Source organism: Piliocolobus tephrosceles, chromosome 13, assembly GCF_002776525.5.
Source record: "Piliocolobus tephrosceles isolate RC106 chromosome 13, ASM277652v3, whole genome shotgun sequence".
In the NCBI taxonomy this organism is placed as follows: domain Eukaryota; kingdom Metazoa; phylum Chordata; class Mammalia; order Primates; family Cercopithecidae; genus Piliocolobus; species Piliocolobus tephrosceles.
The window spans coordinates 40,110,280-40,126,853 of NC_045446.1; the positions used below are offsets into that span (position 1 = coordinate 40,110,280).

The following is a 16,574-nucleotide window of genomic DNA, read 5'->3' on the forward strand; positions in this document are numbered from 1 at the left end:
GAATGATAAATATTTTTAGAAGTCTTAGAAAAATCATTTAATCCCTGTTGCTGAGTATGACACTTTTCTAAACGTTTAAACTAAGGTATTTTGTTTGGCACTATCAATAACATCCTTGTCTAAAATATTTGGTATAATATTTCAAAGCTAGGAAAATATGTGTTTAAAAAACAAACATTTGACAAAATTTGGGCATCGCTGAGTGAGTCAAAGTAACCTCTGGATGATTCTCCCTTAGTTATATTGTCTCTACTGAGTTTAATATAATAAGCCCAGTGCTTGCTCTGGGCAAAAATGTCTAGTTTAGGTCCTCAGCCTGTCATTCAAAGTCCTTTACATTTTGTCCCTCCCTTTTCTTTCCATTCTTGTCCTGCATATATTCATCAAGCACCTTGGATTTTGTTTTGTTTTGATTTGTTTTATTTTTAGCTTTATTGACTTACAAGCAGTACTCCAAAATCACAGATTCCTCTTTCTTACCCCTAGTCCATGGCATAAGTTGCTCAATTTCCCTTGCCCTTGTATAAACCTAAAGAAAAATAAGGATTTTTAGGGTCATTTCAAATTCTGCATTAAAATACTAATGTTTGGGTCACATAGCTTCCCGTGTACTTCTGTTCTTTCATAATACTTTCTTTTTCACATTCTACTATTTCCAATACTACCACAAAAGAGTAGGAAAACAAATATATGAAAAATAATTATAAAGTATAGGTGTGTAACTGAGCTATAGTCACCGAAGACAGCCATACACAATTATCTTCCTCTCCACATATAATCATTGCCCCTTTCATCGAGTGGAAAATTTCATTTTCCCTTCCCTGGGATCTGGACTGGCTTGGCCTGCAGTCCAGACTGACCTTGTGATGCGGTTCATCCAATAGAAACTTCAGGTCCATGCTCAGCTCTTACAAGGACTGGCAGCTTTCACTTTCGGTCTTTTTTTGAAACCAGCTGCCACATAAGAACTTCAACTTTCCTGAGACCAACAAGCTGTAAAGAAGCAAAGCGCCCATGTAGAAAGGCCTGGTGGAATAGCTCTGTAAGTGAAGCCTTCTTGGACCTTTCAGTCTGGTCTAGCTATCACCTTAATGCAGCTGAATTAATAACCCCATCTGATGAAGCAAGGAACTGAGAACCACTCAGCTATCCATAGTCATTGCATAAAATAATGAGAAATAGTTTTGTTTTATGCCATTAAGTTTTGGAAGATCTATGATTCAGCAGTAGATACTGAAACAGTGTCTTAAACTGCTTAGCAGAAAAATAAATATGCAGTGAGGAGATTTGAAATAGAGCATAAACCATTGGAGAATCATCTTTAGATTTTTCTAAGCTGTTTATTATTAATTTTTTGAAAAATTTATTAAATGGAAGATTAAACATTCTGCCTTCTCTAGTTGTTAGCTCTAGGAAGTTGGCCACATTCATTTCTATGTACCATCATATCACTATCATTAAAATGAAAATAATAGACTTGTCCCTTGAGGTATGTAAAGAGTTTATAATATAATGTATGTGAAGTGCATAAAACAATATCAGCCATCAAGTAGGAATTCATAAGTGTTGTAATTATGATTATTGTCATGATTTCCAACGGATATTAATTTCAAAAGAGTGTTAAAAAATTTCAAGAAAATTGTAACTTATTAAGTACCAAATAGAAACATTTATTTTACATCTAAGTACTATAATATAAAGTTCACTTTAGTTAGTCTAAAGAACTAACTTTTTTTTTCAAGCTGCTGCTTTTTTATTAAGAAACTTCAAAATCCAATTTATGTTTAGTAATTGCAAATGTTTATAATATTCAATATAATATTCAAACTAATCTATTTCTTCTAACTTTTCTTCAAATATTAATTTATATTTTCAGTAATCATAATATTTTAATTCTTATTTTGTGCTTATTTTACGTATTTATTATAATTTATTCATCAACTATACTGACTGCTAGTATATTCAGTGTTTTGTACTAAGTACTAGAGATGTAAAGAAATTAAAATGGCCCCAGGGCAACAACACATGCCTGTAATCCCAGGACTTTGGGAGGCTGAATTGGGCAAAACACCTGAGGTCAGGAGTTTGGGACCAGCCTGGCCAACATGGTAAGAACCCTCTGTACCAAAAATACAAAAATTAGCCGGGTGTGGTGGCACGTACCTGTAGTCCCAGCTACTCAGGAGACTGTAGCACGAGAATTGCTTGAATTCAAGAAGGGGAGATTGCAATGAGCTGAGATCACACCACTGCACTCCAGGCTGGATGACAGAGTGAGACTTTGTCTCAAAAAAAAAAAAAAAAAAAAAAGCAAACAAAGAAATTGAAATAAATATAAAACTAAAAGGCAGAAAAAAATTCCTGGACTTGTGAAAGACGGACAATGACAAAAACCACAAGTTAATGTAATATTACATTAATAATAAGTAATAATAATTGCAATACTCTGATGTTTGGTGCTCTGGGGGACATTTAACTAGATAATATGTTATTTAGAAAAATGAAACAAAAGATCCCTTGATATGTAACAAAAAGCTCAATTCTTTAGGAAGAGAAGATACCAAATGAATTGTGTAGGCACGTGTGTGTTTGTGTGTGTGTGTGTAACTCAAAGTGTACAAAGGTGTATAGGAGTCAATGAGGCTTCAGAGGTAGGTAGAGGCAAAATACACAGGCCTTGTGTTTTGGGGGTCAGAGGTTGAGTTCAAGTAGATATAATTGGGTTCAGGTTTGAAAAAATCACAATGTAGATAATAAGTAGAAAAACATGGAGATGTGTCAATTAAAAAGCCTGAATAAATTTCTGCTCACTTAACCCAGGAAATGTTTTGTAATCATTGAGAATAATGAATTAGACATGTATAAATTAATTTGTAGTAATACCTACATATTTAGGAAAACGCAAAAATGTAATAAATAATTTAATATGGTAAATTTTAAAAGAACACTAAAATTAAATATAAATACTTATAAAGTATGCATGAATGTTTGTGTGTATAGATATTTAATTTTGCATGGAAAATGACATGGAAGGGTGCAATATGTACTAGGTTTTTAACATAGGCTACATGAGTAGGGTGGAATGATGTGGATTTAGATGTAATAAGAGAGGGAGTATGGAGAAAAGCAAAGAAGAAAGAAAAATAGACTGTCAAATCATATGGTGTAATTACACATTAAAATAAAATTACACATATGTTTATACATTTTTAAAAAACAGCAATTATTAAGTGAAAAGAAAAAAATTGCTGGCAACGCTGTGGAAATTGTGCTGATTAGGCTGTAGAGTAAAAGAGTGAGACTATTTAATATGATAGTACCATGATCCAGGTGAGAGGTGACAAGTTCTTGTATTAAAGTAGTGGAGTATTCTATAAATCTTGTAAAACTGATGAAAAAAATGAAAAAAATAATGAGGTAGTGGAGTAAAAAATCAGATAGATATTTAATAATTAAAGTATCTGAAATTTTATGGTGTGTTAGATATGGAGATTTCAAAGTCGACTCCTGGCTTTTTAATTTGTACAGTGGCGTTGAGTGATACATAAAACAGTGAAAGAAAACCAGGTTTTCAGGGAGGTGGTTTAGTTAACACTTGATTTACATGCCTTTGAAATGGAAATATTTGATGCTGGAGTGGAAATATTAATTGAATGTTTGGATGGCTGGTTTTGGAACTCAGAGGTAAATTCTGGAAATCAAATTTATGAGTAATCAGTATATAAGATGACAATCAACGCCATGAAAAAGGTTGAGATTACCACCGAGTTAGGAAATAAAATGAACACCCTTTCTACCTGTTGAAAGGAGAGAGATCAAGCAGAAACCACATTCAAGAGAAAGATCTGTATGCCTGCATTTGCATCTATATAGGGTATGTTTAATTTAGTGGAGATTTGAATATATGTAAATGTTTATTGGATGAAATTTTGGGTTAAAAAATGAATCTCAATATTGTGCCAGAAGAGACAAAAGCGAATGAAATTCTAGATTCTCAAATCATTTTGACTCACAATGCAGACTAGAAATTCATTCATAGATTACCTAGCTATACCTAAACTTTCAATGATAATGTGTTTCTATTCCAGAAATGATTCCAATTTATATAATTCAACTGTTGTTTATTTTTCTCCATTGAATGAGACATTTACAATGCTATTGTAAATTTTAATTTTTCATGCATGGGCTAGTCAAAGGAAGTAGTGTGCATCACATAATTAAAGGCTATTTTTAATTTGGTTTGTTAGGAATTTGTTCAATTTATGTCTTTCGCATACCATATGCAAATATGAAGTAAAATTTCAAGTTTGTTTACATACCACATGCGAACAAAGGTCGTTAGTTTTCTTGATCACATAAATTGGCGTAGAGAAATATTCTACAAGATTTTCTTATTAAAATACTGTTGACAATTATGTATCTAAAAGTTTCTATAAATATGTTTTTGCTATTTTAAATATAGTTCTTTGAATATATGTGAGGCGTCTTTGAAATAAAGTTGTATATAGAGGCAGTAGTGCTATTAGTAGTCAAATGTTATTAATTTCTTAAAGTCATATTCAACTCCAGTATTATACTCATTTTATTTTATGAATGTTAGATGGCTATTCCCATGATAGCAACTTTCTCCAAAGCTTTTGTTCTTCCAAATGTAGTATATTATTCAAAAGGAAAGGCATCACTTGAAGTCATGGATTTCAGTTTCTTTCTTGCCATGCCCCTAATTCACTGTTGCATCTTGGATATGTCACTTACTGTTTCTGAACTTCTGTTTTTTCATATACAACATAAGAGGAGAAATGGTTGTGTACTAAATGCTTTCTAAACTCTCTTCAGTCCTATTAATGAATGCATAATTTTTTCTAAGTCCATAGTCCTCATTGTTAGCATCTTGGCAATGATTAAGGAAATAATCTCCAGAGTTAATGCCGACCATTAGTAAGAATGTTAGTGCCATTTGTTTTCAAGAGTAAAAGTTTGTGTATGCTCCTTTAGTTAATCCTTGTTTTCTGGAGATTGATTAACGTTTTCTACAGTGAAAATTTTGTTGCATAATTTGTTCTACTTTCTGGCATTAATGTGCAAAAATCTGAAGCATTCCTATACACCAATAACAGACAAACAGAGAGCCAAACCATGAGTGAACTCCTATTCACAATTACTTCAAAGAGAATAAAATACCTAGGAATCCAACTTACAAGGGACATGAAGGACCTCTTCAAGGAGAACTACAAACCACTGCTCAAAGAAATAAAAGAGGACAAAAACAAATGGAAGAACAGTCCATGCTCATGGATAGGAAGAATCAGTATCATGAAAATGGCCATAGTGCCCAAGGTAGTTTATAGATTCAATGCTATCCCCATTAAGCTAACAATGACTTTCTTCACAGAATTGGAAAAAGCTACTTCAAAGTTCATATGGAACCAAAAATAGGGCCTGCATTGCCAAGACAATACTAAACCAAAAGATCAAAGCTGGAGGCATCACACTACCTGACTTCAAACTATACTACAAGGCTACAGTAACCAAAACAGCATGATACTGGTACCAAAACAGAGATACAGACCAATGGAACAGAACAGAACCCTCAGAAATAATACCACACATCTACAACCATCTGATCTTTGACAAACCTGACAAAAACAAGAAATGGGGAAAGGAGTCCCTATTTATTTTATTTTATTTATTTATTTTTTGAGACAGAGTCTCGCTCTGTCGCCCAGGCTGGAGTGCAGTGGCCAGATCTCAGCTCACTGCAAGCTCCGCCTCCTGGGTTCAGGCCATTCTCCTGCCTCAGCCTCTGGAGTAGCTGGGACTACAGGCACCCTCCACCTCGCCCGGCTAGTTTTTTTTGTATTTTTAGTAGAGACGGGGTTTCACCGTGTTAGCCAGGATGGTCTCGATCTCTTGACCTCATGATCCGCCCGGCTCAGCCTCCCAAAGTGCTGGGATTACAGGCTTGAGCCACCGCACCCGGCCAGGAGTCCCTATTTAATAAATGGTGTTGGGGAAATTGGCTAGCCATATGTAAAAAGCTGAAACTGGATCCCTTCCTTACACCTTATACAAAAATTAATTCAAGATGGATTAAAGACTTAAATGTTAGGGACTAAGTCTGAAAGAAAGTTGTAACAGCATTATGCTCTCTCTGAAGGTTCTAGCCATTCTCTGTAGAGTATGCTTTAACATCTTTTATAATATGGATAGGCTGGAGATTTTTCAAATCATCAAATTCTTGTTTCTTTTTATTTAATAGTGTGTTTCTCAATTTGACTCTTTCTGCTCACATTTTACTAACAGCAGCAAAGAGAAAACAGAACATATTTTTTCACAGATTGCTTGGAAATCTTGTCAACTAAATATTCAAATTTTAATTTTTACCCAACACTGTCTATTAATTCTGCCAAATTTTCTGAAAGTTTTTAACAAGGATTGCCTCTTCTCCGATATCCAATAACATGCTACTCATTTCTTTCTGAGAACTCACCAGAAGCACCCTTAATGTTTGTATTTCTACAGACATACTGTTCTTGATGATGTATGTAGTCCCTAAGAAAATCGGAGCTTTCCTTATTATCTTCACTTTCAACTGAGGCCTCATCAAAATTGCTGGTTATATTATTCATATAAATTATATTATTCATATATATATTGTTCATATAAATCAATGGTTATATTTCTGACAATAATTTCTTCAAGGCAATATATACTTTTTCCAGCATGCATCTCAAAATTCTTTCAGTCTTTGCCATTACAAAATGCCAGAACCAATTAACCATGTTTAGGTATTTGTTACAACAGTACCCATGACTGGTACCAAAATCTGTATTTGTTGCTTGGGGTTTCCATAACAAAGTACCACAAAGTAAATTGTTTAAGACAATAAAAGTGCATTCCGTCACATTAGGGTAGACTAGAAGTCTTAAGTCAAGGTGTCAGCATGGCCAAACTCCTTCTGTAAGTCCTACGGAAGAATCCTTTGTTTCCTCTTCAGCTACTCATGGCTCTTAGCAGTCTTTGACTTTTCATAATTTCAATATTTAAAAAACTTTATGGTGAGAGTTCAGTTGAATTTACTTTGTTTATATTTCTGTATTAAAATATCATCTTATTTACATGAATGAACTTGGATATAAACTTAACAAACATAAAGCCATAATGCAGAAGTTTCTTCACTTAGACTTTCTGAAATAAATCAAAACTAAGAATAGCATTCCTACATTCCATAGTGAAAACTTTACCATTTACTACCCATATTTTTGTGTTATGAGTCACAGGAAATATGCAATTTGTTTTGAAGACAGTTTTGAAACTCATTCACTAAAAACAAATCAATGAACTGATAAGCCTTAAACTGTGTGATTATAGAATAATATCTGGTTGATGCTTCATCTCTTCCTTGAATAAAATTTGTACTTTTTTGGTTATCTTTTTGTTATTATATTTTCTGCTAGTCTTAGGAACCTTCTTCGTAATTGTAGGATAGTCTCAGTTATTGCTTATGTATTTGCTTCTAGTGAAAGCTTTTAAGAGCCCACTTTCTTTCTACAGGTGATTTTTCTCCTCTGCTCGTTGTTTACTGTCTGATTTGCTTGCTAATAGGGTTGAATTAATGTTACTAGCACATTTCCTTCCCTCTTTCCCTCAATTCTAGTTCTGAGATAGTACTCTTAGCGTAAGTCCTTCTACTGGACCTAGCATCTGGGTGCCCCACTGATTCTGGGGATGGACTGCACACTTGCTTTAATATTCCATTTGTTTAAGCAGTAAGAAGAGACTTGATCTTCTGTTGAGGAGCATTGAGTACCTATGTTGCCTAATAGGTGGTAAGTTTCATTGTTTTTCAATCTGTTCGTTCTCATTCTTGTCTCAGATGCTAGGTCTTTATTTTTCCTACCCCAATATTGCTGAGTAAAATTACATTGCCTATTGCCAAAGTCCTAAATATTATAATTGATTATCTGAATTATTCCCTATAATTCTTTGTTATGCAAGAGAATCCTTGTGACAGTTTTATTTTTATTTTATTTATTTATTTATTTATTTTACCAACTGTGAACACAACACATTGGAATTTTGGTCTGCATGATTAGCAGATTTTATTAATTAAATATTTTTCTCCCTAAGCATAATCTCACTCAAACCCATGGTTCCTGTATGCATTTTGAATTTTCAATGTATTGTTTCAATATACAGGATGTTAACTATTAAAATATAACAAAGAAAACTTGGGTTTTCTCTTCTGAGAAGTAAGTCAAAGCAAGAAAAGAGTCCCAGGTTTTTTCTTTTGCACCAGACAAATGCTGTTAAAGCAGTTTCATCTCAGCAGAAGTTACACATTTTTCTAAACTAACATTCACTCTCATTGAATTATTCAATATTTTACTGAGGTCAAGCTCCAGAGAAACTTTATGTACAAAAAAGGCTTTATTTTAGCATATATATTTAAGTTTCAACCCCAAGATATCCTAAGAAGTAAGTTTAGCAAATGAATGTTTTTTTATAATCATTGAACATAATATGGTCTCTGGATCTGCAGTACATGCAATTTGTTAAAAATGCAAATCCCAAGGCCCACCTCCAGACTTACTAAATCAGGAACTCTTCAGAGTGGAGCCCAGAAATGTGTGTCTTGACAAGCTGTGTTGGCCAAGGAAATGTTCCACTCAGATCTCCTGTTGTGGGAGCAAGGTTAACTGATGGCCTCAACTGTTCTGCTTTTGCATCCAGACTCACGTTTGCGTGAAGACTACTCCTACCCAATGACTGAGTAGAGCAGGTGTACTAAAGGAGGCAGATTTCTGCAAGATGCAAGACCTTTAACAGGCAATTTTGGCCCACTGTAATACTTTGGCCAAAGCATTTTAGAACTCTGCTGCAGTCTGAGACTCTTCATATCAAATACTTCCTCACCTCTACCCCTCACTGGGGTCACTCTTTCTTAGTCTGAATGCTTCCTGCCCCTCTTTGACTCTCTGTTCTTGATCTATACAGCCCTTTCCTTCAATGTCTATTTTGTACCTATAATTTCATTTTAACATCAGTTCACTAGAAGACCCTAATTAACCCACGTAATACAAGGAATGGTGCAAGAAAACAGGAGGTATGGATGGATATTTTGGAGAACTAAAACTAACATTCAGTCTTCTCAAGCATTCTGATGCACATCAAAGTCTGAAAACCAGTCCTACAGGTCTTTACCATTTTCACTATAGCTATCAGTATTTAGCAGATCACAGTTCTTATATTGAGGAAATTATCAAGTGCTTTATCCTTCTGTGTATCGCTTCTTAGAGGCTAGCTGAATTCAGGGGAAAATTGGCAAAAAACGACATTTAACTATCTCAATGAAATTTCTAATTAAACTTAAGAACAAAGAAAATTGAAACTATTATCTAGCAAAAAGACACATACTGCTGCAGAAACTTGTAGGTGGCAAAGAGAATAAACGAAGATAGAAAATAGCTTAATGAGAAAAAATGAATTCTGTGGAATGATGAAAACAAGTGTATTCTTGTATATTTTATATGATCCTCCAAAATTTGATTATTCTGGATCTTTATTTAGTATATTACTCCACAATTGCAAGTTGTGGTTATTGCATGCACAATAAGGTAACTGCCAGAATTATACAACATTCTAAGCGTGAACACATTCTATTGACAAGTCCCGGAATGATTGATTATTGACTAAAAGTGAACAGTTGAAATGGGTACATTGTGTGATGCTGAGGAGTGAGCACAGTACCAGATAGGAAGTTTTTAAGCCCTTGTCCTTTCCTTCTCTCCCTACTCTAGTGCTCCCTCGTGGCTATTGTTAATACCTTTATGTCCACAAGAACCCAATGTTCAGCTCCCACTTATAAGTGAGCATATGTGTTATATGGTTTTCTGTTCCTGTGTTAATACACTTAGGATAATGGCCTCCAGCTGCATCCATGTTGCTGCAAAGAACATCATTTCATTCTCTTTATGGCTGCATGGTGTTCCATGGTGTTATGAAACACATTTTCTTCATCAAGTCCACCTTTGATGGATACCAAAGTTGTTTACATGTCTTTGCTCTTGTGAACAGTGCCATTAGAAACATATGGGTGCAGGTGTCCTTTTGGTAGAATAATTTATTTTCTTGTATATATATATACTCAATAATGGGATTGCTGGGTTCAGTGGTAGTTCTATTTTAAGCTCTTTTAGAAATCTCCAAATTGCTTTCTACAGAGGCTAATTTACATTCCCACCAGAAGTTTATAAGCATTTCATTTCTTTTGTAGCCTTGCCAGCATCTGGTGTTTTTTGATGTTTTAGACGTTCTGATGGGTAGGAGGTGCTATCTCATTGTGGTTTTGATTTGCATTTCTCTAATGATTAGTGATGTGGAGAATTTCTTCATATGTTTGTCAGTTACTTGTATGTCTTCTTTTGAAAAGTGTCTGCTTATGTCTTTTGCCCACAAATTAATGGGGTTGATTTTTTTTCTTGTTTAATTGTTTAAGTTCTTTATAAATAAATTCTGTATATTAGATGCTTGTCATATGCATAATTTGTGAATATTTTCTCCCATTCTGTAAATTGTCTATTTGCTCTGTTTCCTCTGATGTGCAGAAGCTCTTTAGTTTAACTTGGTTTCACTGGTCAATTCTTGTTTTATAGCAGTTGCTTTTGAAGACTTAGCCATATTTCCCAAAGCCAATACCCAGAATGGTATTTCCTAGGTTTTCTTCTAGGATTCTTACAGTTTAAGGTCTTACATTTAAATCTTTACTCCATCTTGAGTTAATTTTTATATATGGTAAAATGTGAGGATCTAGCTTCATTTTTCTGTATACAGCTGGGCCAGCTCTCCCAGTATCCTTTATTCAATAGAAAACTCTTTCCACATAGCTTATTTTTGTTGACTTTCTGGAAGATCAGATGGCTGTAGGTGTGCAACTTTATTTCTAGATTCTCTATTTTGCTTCATTGGTTGATGTGTTTTTGGACCAGTACCATGCTGTTTTGGATATTATAGCCTTATAGTAGCCTCCAGTTTTGTTCGTTTTCCTTAGGCTTTGGTTATTCGAGCTCTTTTTGATTCCACATGAAGTTTAGAATAGTTTTTTCCTAATTGTATAAAAATGACATCGGTAATTTGATATGAATAGATTGAATCTGTAGATTGCTTTGGAAAGTGTGACCATTTTAATGATATCGATTCTCCCAATCCACGAGCATGAAATATTTTTCCATTTATTTGTGTAATCTATTATCTCTTTCAGCAGTGTTTTGTAGCTCTTCTTGTAGATCCTTGGTTAGATATATTTCCAGGTCGTGTGTGTGTGTGTGTCTTTATTTGGTTCCTAGCCTGAAAGTTATTCCTTTACAGAACTGATGTTTTACATTGACTTTTTATCCAGAAACATTACTGAAGTCTTTTATCAGTTCCAGGAGCCTTTGGTGAAGATTGTAGGATTTTTTATGTATAAAATCATATCATCAGTGAAGAACATAGTTTGAATTCTTTTCCTATTTGGTTGCCTTTTATTGATTTCTCTTGACTGACTGCTATGGCAAGGAATTCTAGTAGTATGTTGAATAGAAGTGGTGAAATTAAACACACTTGTCTTGTTCCAGTGAATGAGGGGAATGCTTCCAGCTTTTGCCCATTCAATATGATATTGGCTATGGGTTTGTCATAAATGGCTTTTATTATTTTGTTGTATGTTCCTTCAACGTCTAGTTTGTTGAGGGTTTCAACATGAAGAAATGTTGGATTCAATCAAAAGCTTTTTCCACATCTATTGAGATGATAATATGGTTTGCGTTAATTCTGTTTATGTGGTGAATCATATTTATTGATTTGTGTATGTTGAACTAAACTTACACCCCAGGAATAAAGTCTATTTGTTATGAAATAATTTTTGATGTGCTACTGGATTTGATTTGCTAGCATTTTGTTGAGGATTTTTGTGTCCATGTTCATTGGAGATATTGACCTCTAGTTTTTTGGGTTTTTTTTTTTCTTTTTTTGTCATTTCTCTTCCAGGTTTTCATATCAGAGAGATGCTGACTTCATAGAATGAGTTTGGGAGGAATCCTTCCTCCTTAATTTTTTGAAATAGTTTCACTAGAATTGGTACCAGCTCTTTTGTGTGTGTGTGTGTATCCTGTAAAATTTGGATCTGAATCCATCTTAGAAATTTATTTACTTTTCTCCAGATTTTCTAGTTTGTGTGAATAGAGGTGTTGTTAATAGTATCTGAAGTTCTTTTATATTTCTGTGGGATTGGTTGTAATGTCACCTTTGTTGTTTCTGATTGTGCTTATTTGGCTCTTCTTTATTTGTTAATGTGTCTAATGATCTGTCAATTTATCATTTTTAAAAAAGAAATTTTGATTCCATTGGCTCTTTGTATGGATTTTTGGTCTCAATTACATTATCTTATTCTCTAATTTTAGTTTTTATTATTTCCTTCTGCTAACGTTGGAGTTGGTTTATTTTTGATTTTTAGTTTCTCTACATAACAATCTTAGATCATTAATTTGAGATCTTTCTAATTTTTTGCAACAGGTGTTTACTACTATAAACTTTCTTCTTAACACTGCTATGACTACAACCCAGAGATTTTGGTATGTTCTTCCTCTATTTTCATTTATTTCAAAATTTTTTTGTATTTCTTCCTTAAATGTGTTGTTTACCCAAAAGTCACTCTGGAGCAAGTTGTTTAATTTCCATGTAATTGTGTGATTTTGAGAGATCTTCTTGGCATTGATTTCTATTTAAATTCCATTATGGTCTGAGCATATAATGGTATAATTTCAATTTTTTGAATTTATTGAGACTTATTTTATGGTCCATGTGGTCAACCTTGGAGTATGTTCCATGTGCAGATGTGAAGATATATATTCCGCAGTTGATGGATTAAGTATTCTGTAGACGTTTATTATGTGCATTTGGCCATGTGTTGAGTTTAAGTCTAGAGTTTTGTCGTTAGTTTTCTTCCTCAGTAATATGCTTAACACTATCAGTGTGTTGAGATCCCTCACTATTATTGTGTGGCTTTCTAAGTTTTTCTGGGGTCTAGATGTACTTGTTTTATGAATCTAGGTTCTCCGGTGTTTGGTAAGTATATATTAAGATAGTTAAGTCTTCCTGTTTAATGGAATATTTTATTATTATGTAATACCTTTCTCTGTTCCTTTTTACTATTGTTGGTTTAAAGTTTGCATCATCTGATATATGCTTTTAATTTTTTTTTTTTCAGTGTTGACCTTGGACAGTCTGGTGATCATATTCCTTGGTGATGTTCATCATATATAATATCTCAAAGGTGTTCTCTGGATTTTTTTGTATATGGATGTATACTTGTCTAACGAGATTATTTTTTTAATAATTCCCTCAAATATGTTTTCTAATTTTTTTACAATTTCCTCCTTCTGTCAGAAATGCCAGTAATTCATAGATTTGTTCATTTTACATAATCCCATATTTCTCAATGACTTTAATTTTTTAAAATGCTTTTTTCTTTATGTTTCCCTAACTAGATTAGTTTGAAAGATTAATCTTCAAGCTCTGCAATTCTTTCCTCTGCCTGTCCTAGTCTATTGATAAAGCTTTCATTTGTATTTTGAAATTTAAGTGAGTTTAGAAAACTCTGACTTTTTAATTCCAGAAGCTCATCTTTTCTGTTAAGATGTTTATTTCTTCTGTCATTTCCTGAATTGCTTTAGAAATCTCTTTGTGTTGATTTTTAACCTTTTCTTGGATCTCTTTGTGCTTCCCAGCAACAATTCTGCTGGGTTCCCTTTTCCCTTTTCATATCTTTATGCACTATCTTGCTATTTCCAAGTGGCTGATGCATGCTAAAGGCCTCTAATTCATCACCTTGGAATAAAGAAAAATCATTTTTTTCCACATTAGAATGTATTACATCATCTTAGTTAACCATTACCATTTTTGTCTTGTTTCACAGCTTTATATTTACACTTATAAAAATTTTAAATTAATTTCTTATTTAAAAGTTTTACTGAATAACTCACTTAACAAGTAACATTTTTAAATAAAGCCAGGTTTACTTTATTAAACATACTTGAATAAATATTGAGTTTTCAAAATATATTTAATAGAATTGGCCAATTGTATCCTATATCTCAATCCTGACCTCCTTAAAGTTATCAGATCAATTTTGAAAAAGAATAAAGCATAGGAACGAAGAGTTTAAGGATCTAACTTTATACTTACATCCTCACTGTCACTTAGCACAAATGCTCTCAGACATTTTAAGTGAATTTTTCTGATACATATTAATGGTATAATGTTAGTATATATAGTGAAAAGGTTCTCATTTTAATACTATCACTGCAGAAAGTTTATGGGTTAATGAAAAATTATATAAGTGAGAAAATTTTAAAGTGACATACATGTCTGAAATAAAATATATTAAACAGATAAACATGTGTTCCAATATCAGTAAATGGTACTTGAACTAGGTTCTAATAAATGATGTTCTGAAGTTATTTCATAAACCATAGACATAATATTTTCTCTGCTGCAAATAAATGCTCTGTGAAGCAATATGAAGAATAATTTTTCTAGAGTATGACTTTCTACCAATCATTTACACTTGCTTCTCTTCTGCGTGCTTCACAAATTTTTATGCATCTCCTATTTGTTAAGTTTGTTGAATGCACTGAGAAAAGTTTTCATATTGAAAATTTATACTTTTAAAACTTTATGTATTACTTCAACCTTTTTTTCTTTCTTTTTTTTTTTTTTTTTTGGAGACAGGGTCTGGCTCTGCCACCCAGGATGAAGTTCAGCAGCATGATTTCAGCTCACCGCAACCTCCGCCGTCAGGGATAAGTCATCCTCCCCCTTCAGTCTCCTGAGCATCTAGGACTATAGGCATGTGCCACCATGTCTGGCTAATTTTTCATTTTTTGGTGGAGACACAGTTTTGCCATATTGCTCAGACTGGTCTTGAATTCCTCGGCTCAAGGTATCTGAGCGTCATGGCCTCCCAAAGTGCTGGGATCGCAGACGTGAACCCCTGTGCCTGGCTGACTTATTTTTAAATAATTTCTGAAAATGCACAAAGCTTAATTATGTAGATTGGCATATTTTCAAAAATGTATACACTTCTGTAACTATTATCCAACTCAAGATTAAAAAAACAAAAAAATTCTTTCACTTCTGAAGTCTCCCTTATATTTCTTATATTTCCATTTTATGCCTTTGTCCCAAAGAAGTAATCATTCTTCTATCAGTACAGGTTAGTATTTTTAGCTCTGAACTTTATATAAATGGAATTACACAACATATACTATTTTGTTTTTAGCGTATTATCCCACCAGACATAAGTCACCAAAAATCTATTTTTGTACTATTTTTATTAATTATTGACAATTTAAGTTATATAGTTATAACAACAATGACCAGTAGCAAAAATAGTTATATCATTAAGTGCAGATGAAATTTGGCCAGCACCTATGACTTAGGTTTATTTGGATAATGAGATTTGGAACATTTTGAGTTGATGATATTTAGATGAGATTTTGGAATTAGCTAAAAAAAAATGGGGATGTTAGGATTAGGAGAATAAATTTGGCACATAAGCAGATATAAATTTTGGGAGAGACACAGGGATGACTACAGTAGGTTGAATGGCACACTCCTCCAAATATTATGTCCACACAGAACCTTAGACTATAACCTTATGTAAAAGTAAGGTTTGTGCAGATGTAATCAAGTTAAGATTGAGTCTTACTGGACTAAATTAGGCCCTACAGCCAATATGTCAAGTGTTCTTACAAAAAGAGGAGAAGAAACACAGACATAAACACAGGGGAGAAGGCCATATGCAGAATGACACAGAGATTGGAGTAATGCTAACGATTGCCGGGTATTGCTGTCAACCAGCAGAAGTGAGAAAGAAACAGGGAAGAATTCATCCCTAGAATCTTCATTGGGAGCGTGGTCCATGGACACCTTTATTTCAGACAGCTAGCTTCCAACACTGTGAGAGAATAGACTTCTGTTGTTTTTAGCCACTATTTGTGGCAATTTGCTACAGTAATCCTAACAACGAATACATATGTTTTTAATTCTGTTTTTAATTTTTTTTGCCTTTGCTACTCATGATGCTTTATGTCCCAATACAATTTAAACACTGTCAGAAAAGTTAGTGTCTTTCTAAAACATCTGTTTTGAGAATAACTTTATCTAACTTAAAAGCATTTCATTTCTTAAAGCAAAATTCATTATTCTGGAGCAAAGTCTTTTAAAATCAGGAATCAATCTACTGTGTTATTCTCATTCCGTCATTTACCTACTTCTCACTAAATCTGTGTCTTTCGCTTACCTGCTCTCTCCCTTTCCTCATTGCTACCTATGCACATGCTGATTATCTGCCCTGCTACCCATCTTACTTTTCTATACCAAGGCCCAACTTCAAAACATCTATACCATGAAAGTTTCTCTATCACTTGCAATTGGTTTTAATCTCTTTGGTATTTCTGTTGTGATTTACACATGTTATTTCAGCAGCTGCTATATTGCATTTTAATTTTTTATGTAGCAAAGCAGGTTTCTTT

At 33.5% G+C, this 16,574-nt stretch overlaps 1 long non-coding RNA gene across 1 annotated transcript; it reads left to right on the top strand.

Annotated features, from left to right (window-relative positions):
• The first annotated feature begins 939 nt into the window (after positions 1-939).
• Positions 940-15,134, top strand: LOC111525858. The gene is made up of 4 exons (XR_002726222.2): positions 940-1,042; positions 12,553-12,611; positions 13,247-13,312; positions 14,770-15,134. It is a non-coding gene; the product is annotated as an uncharacterized LOC111525858 (long non-coding RNA).
• The last annotated feature ends 1,440 nt before the right edge of the window (positions 15,135-16,574 follow it).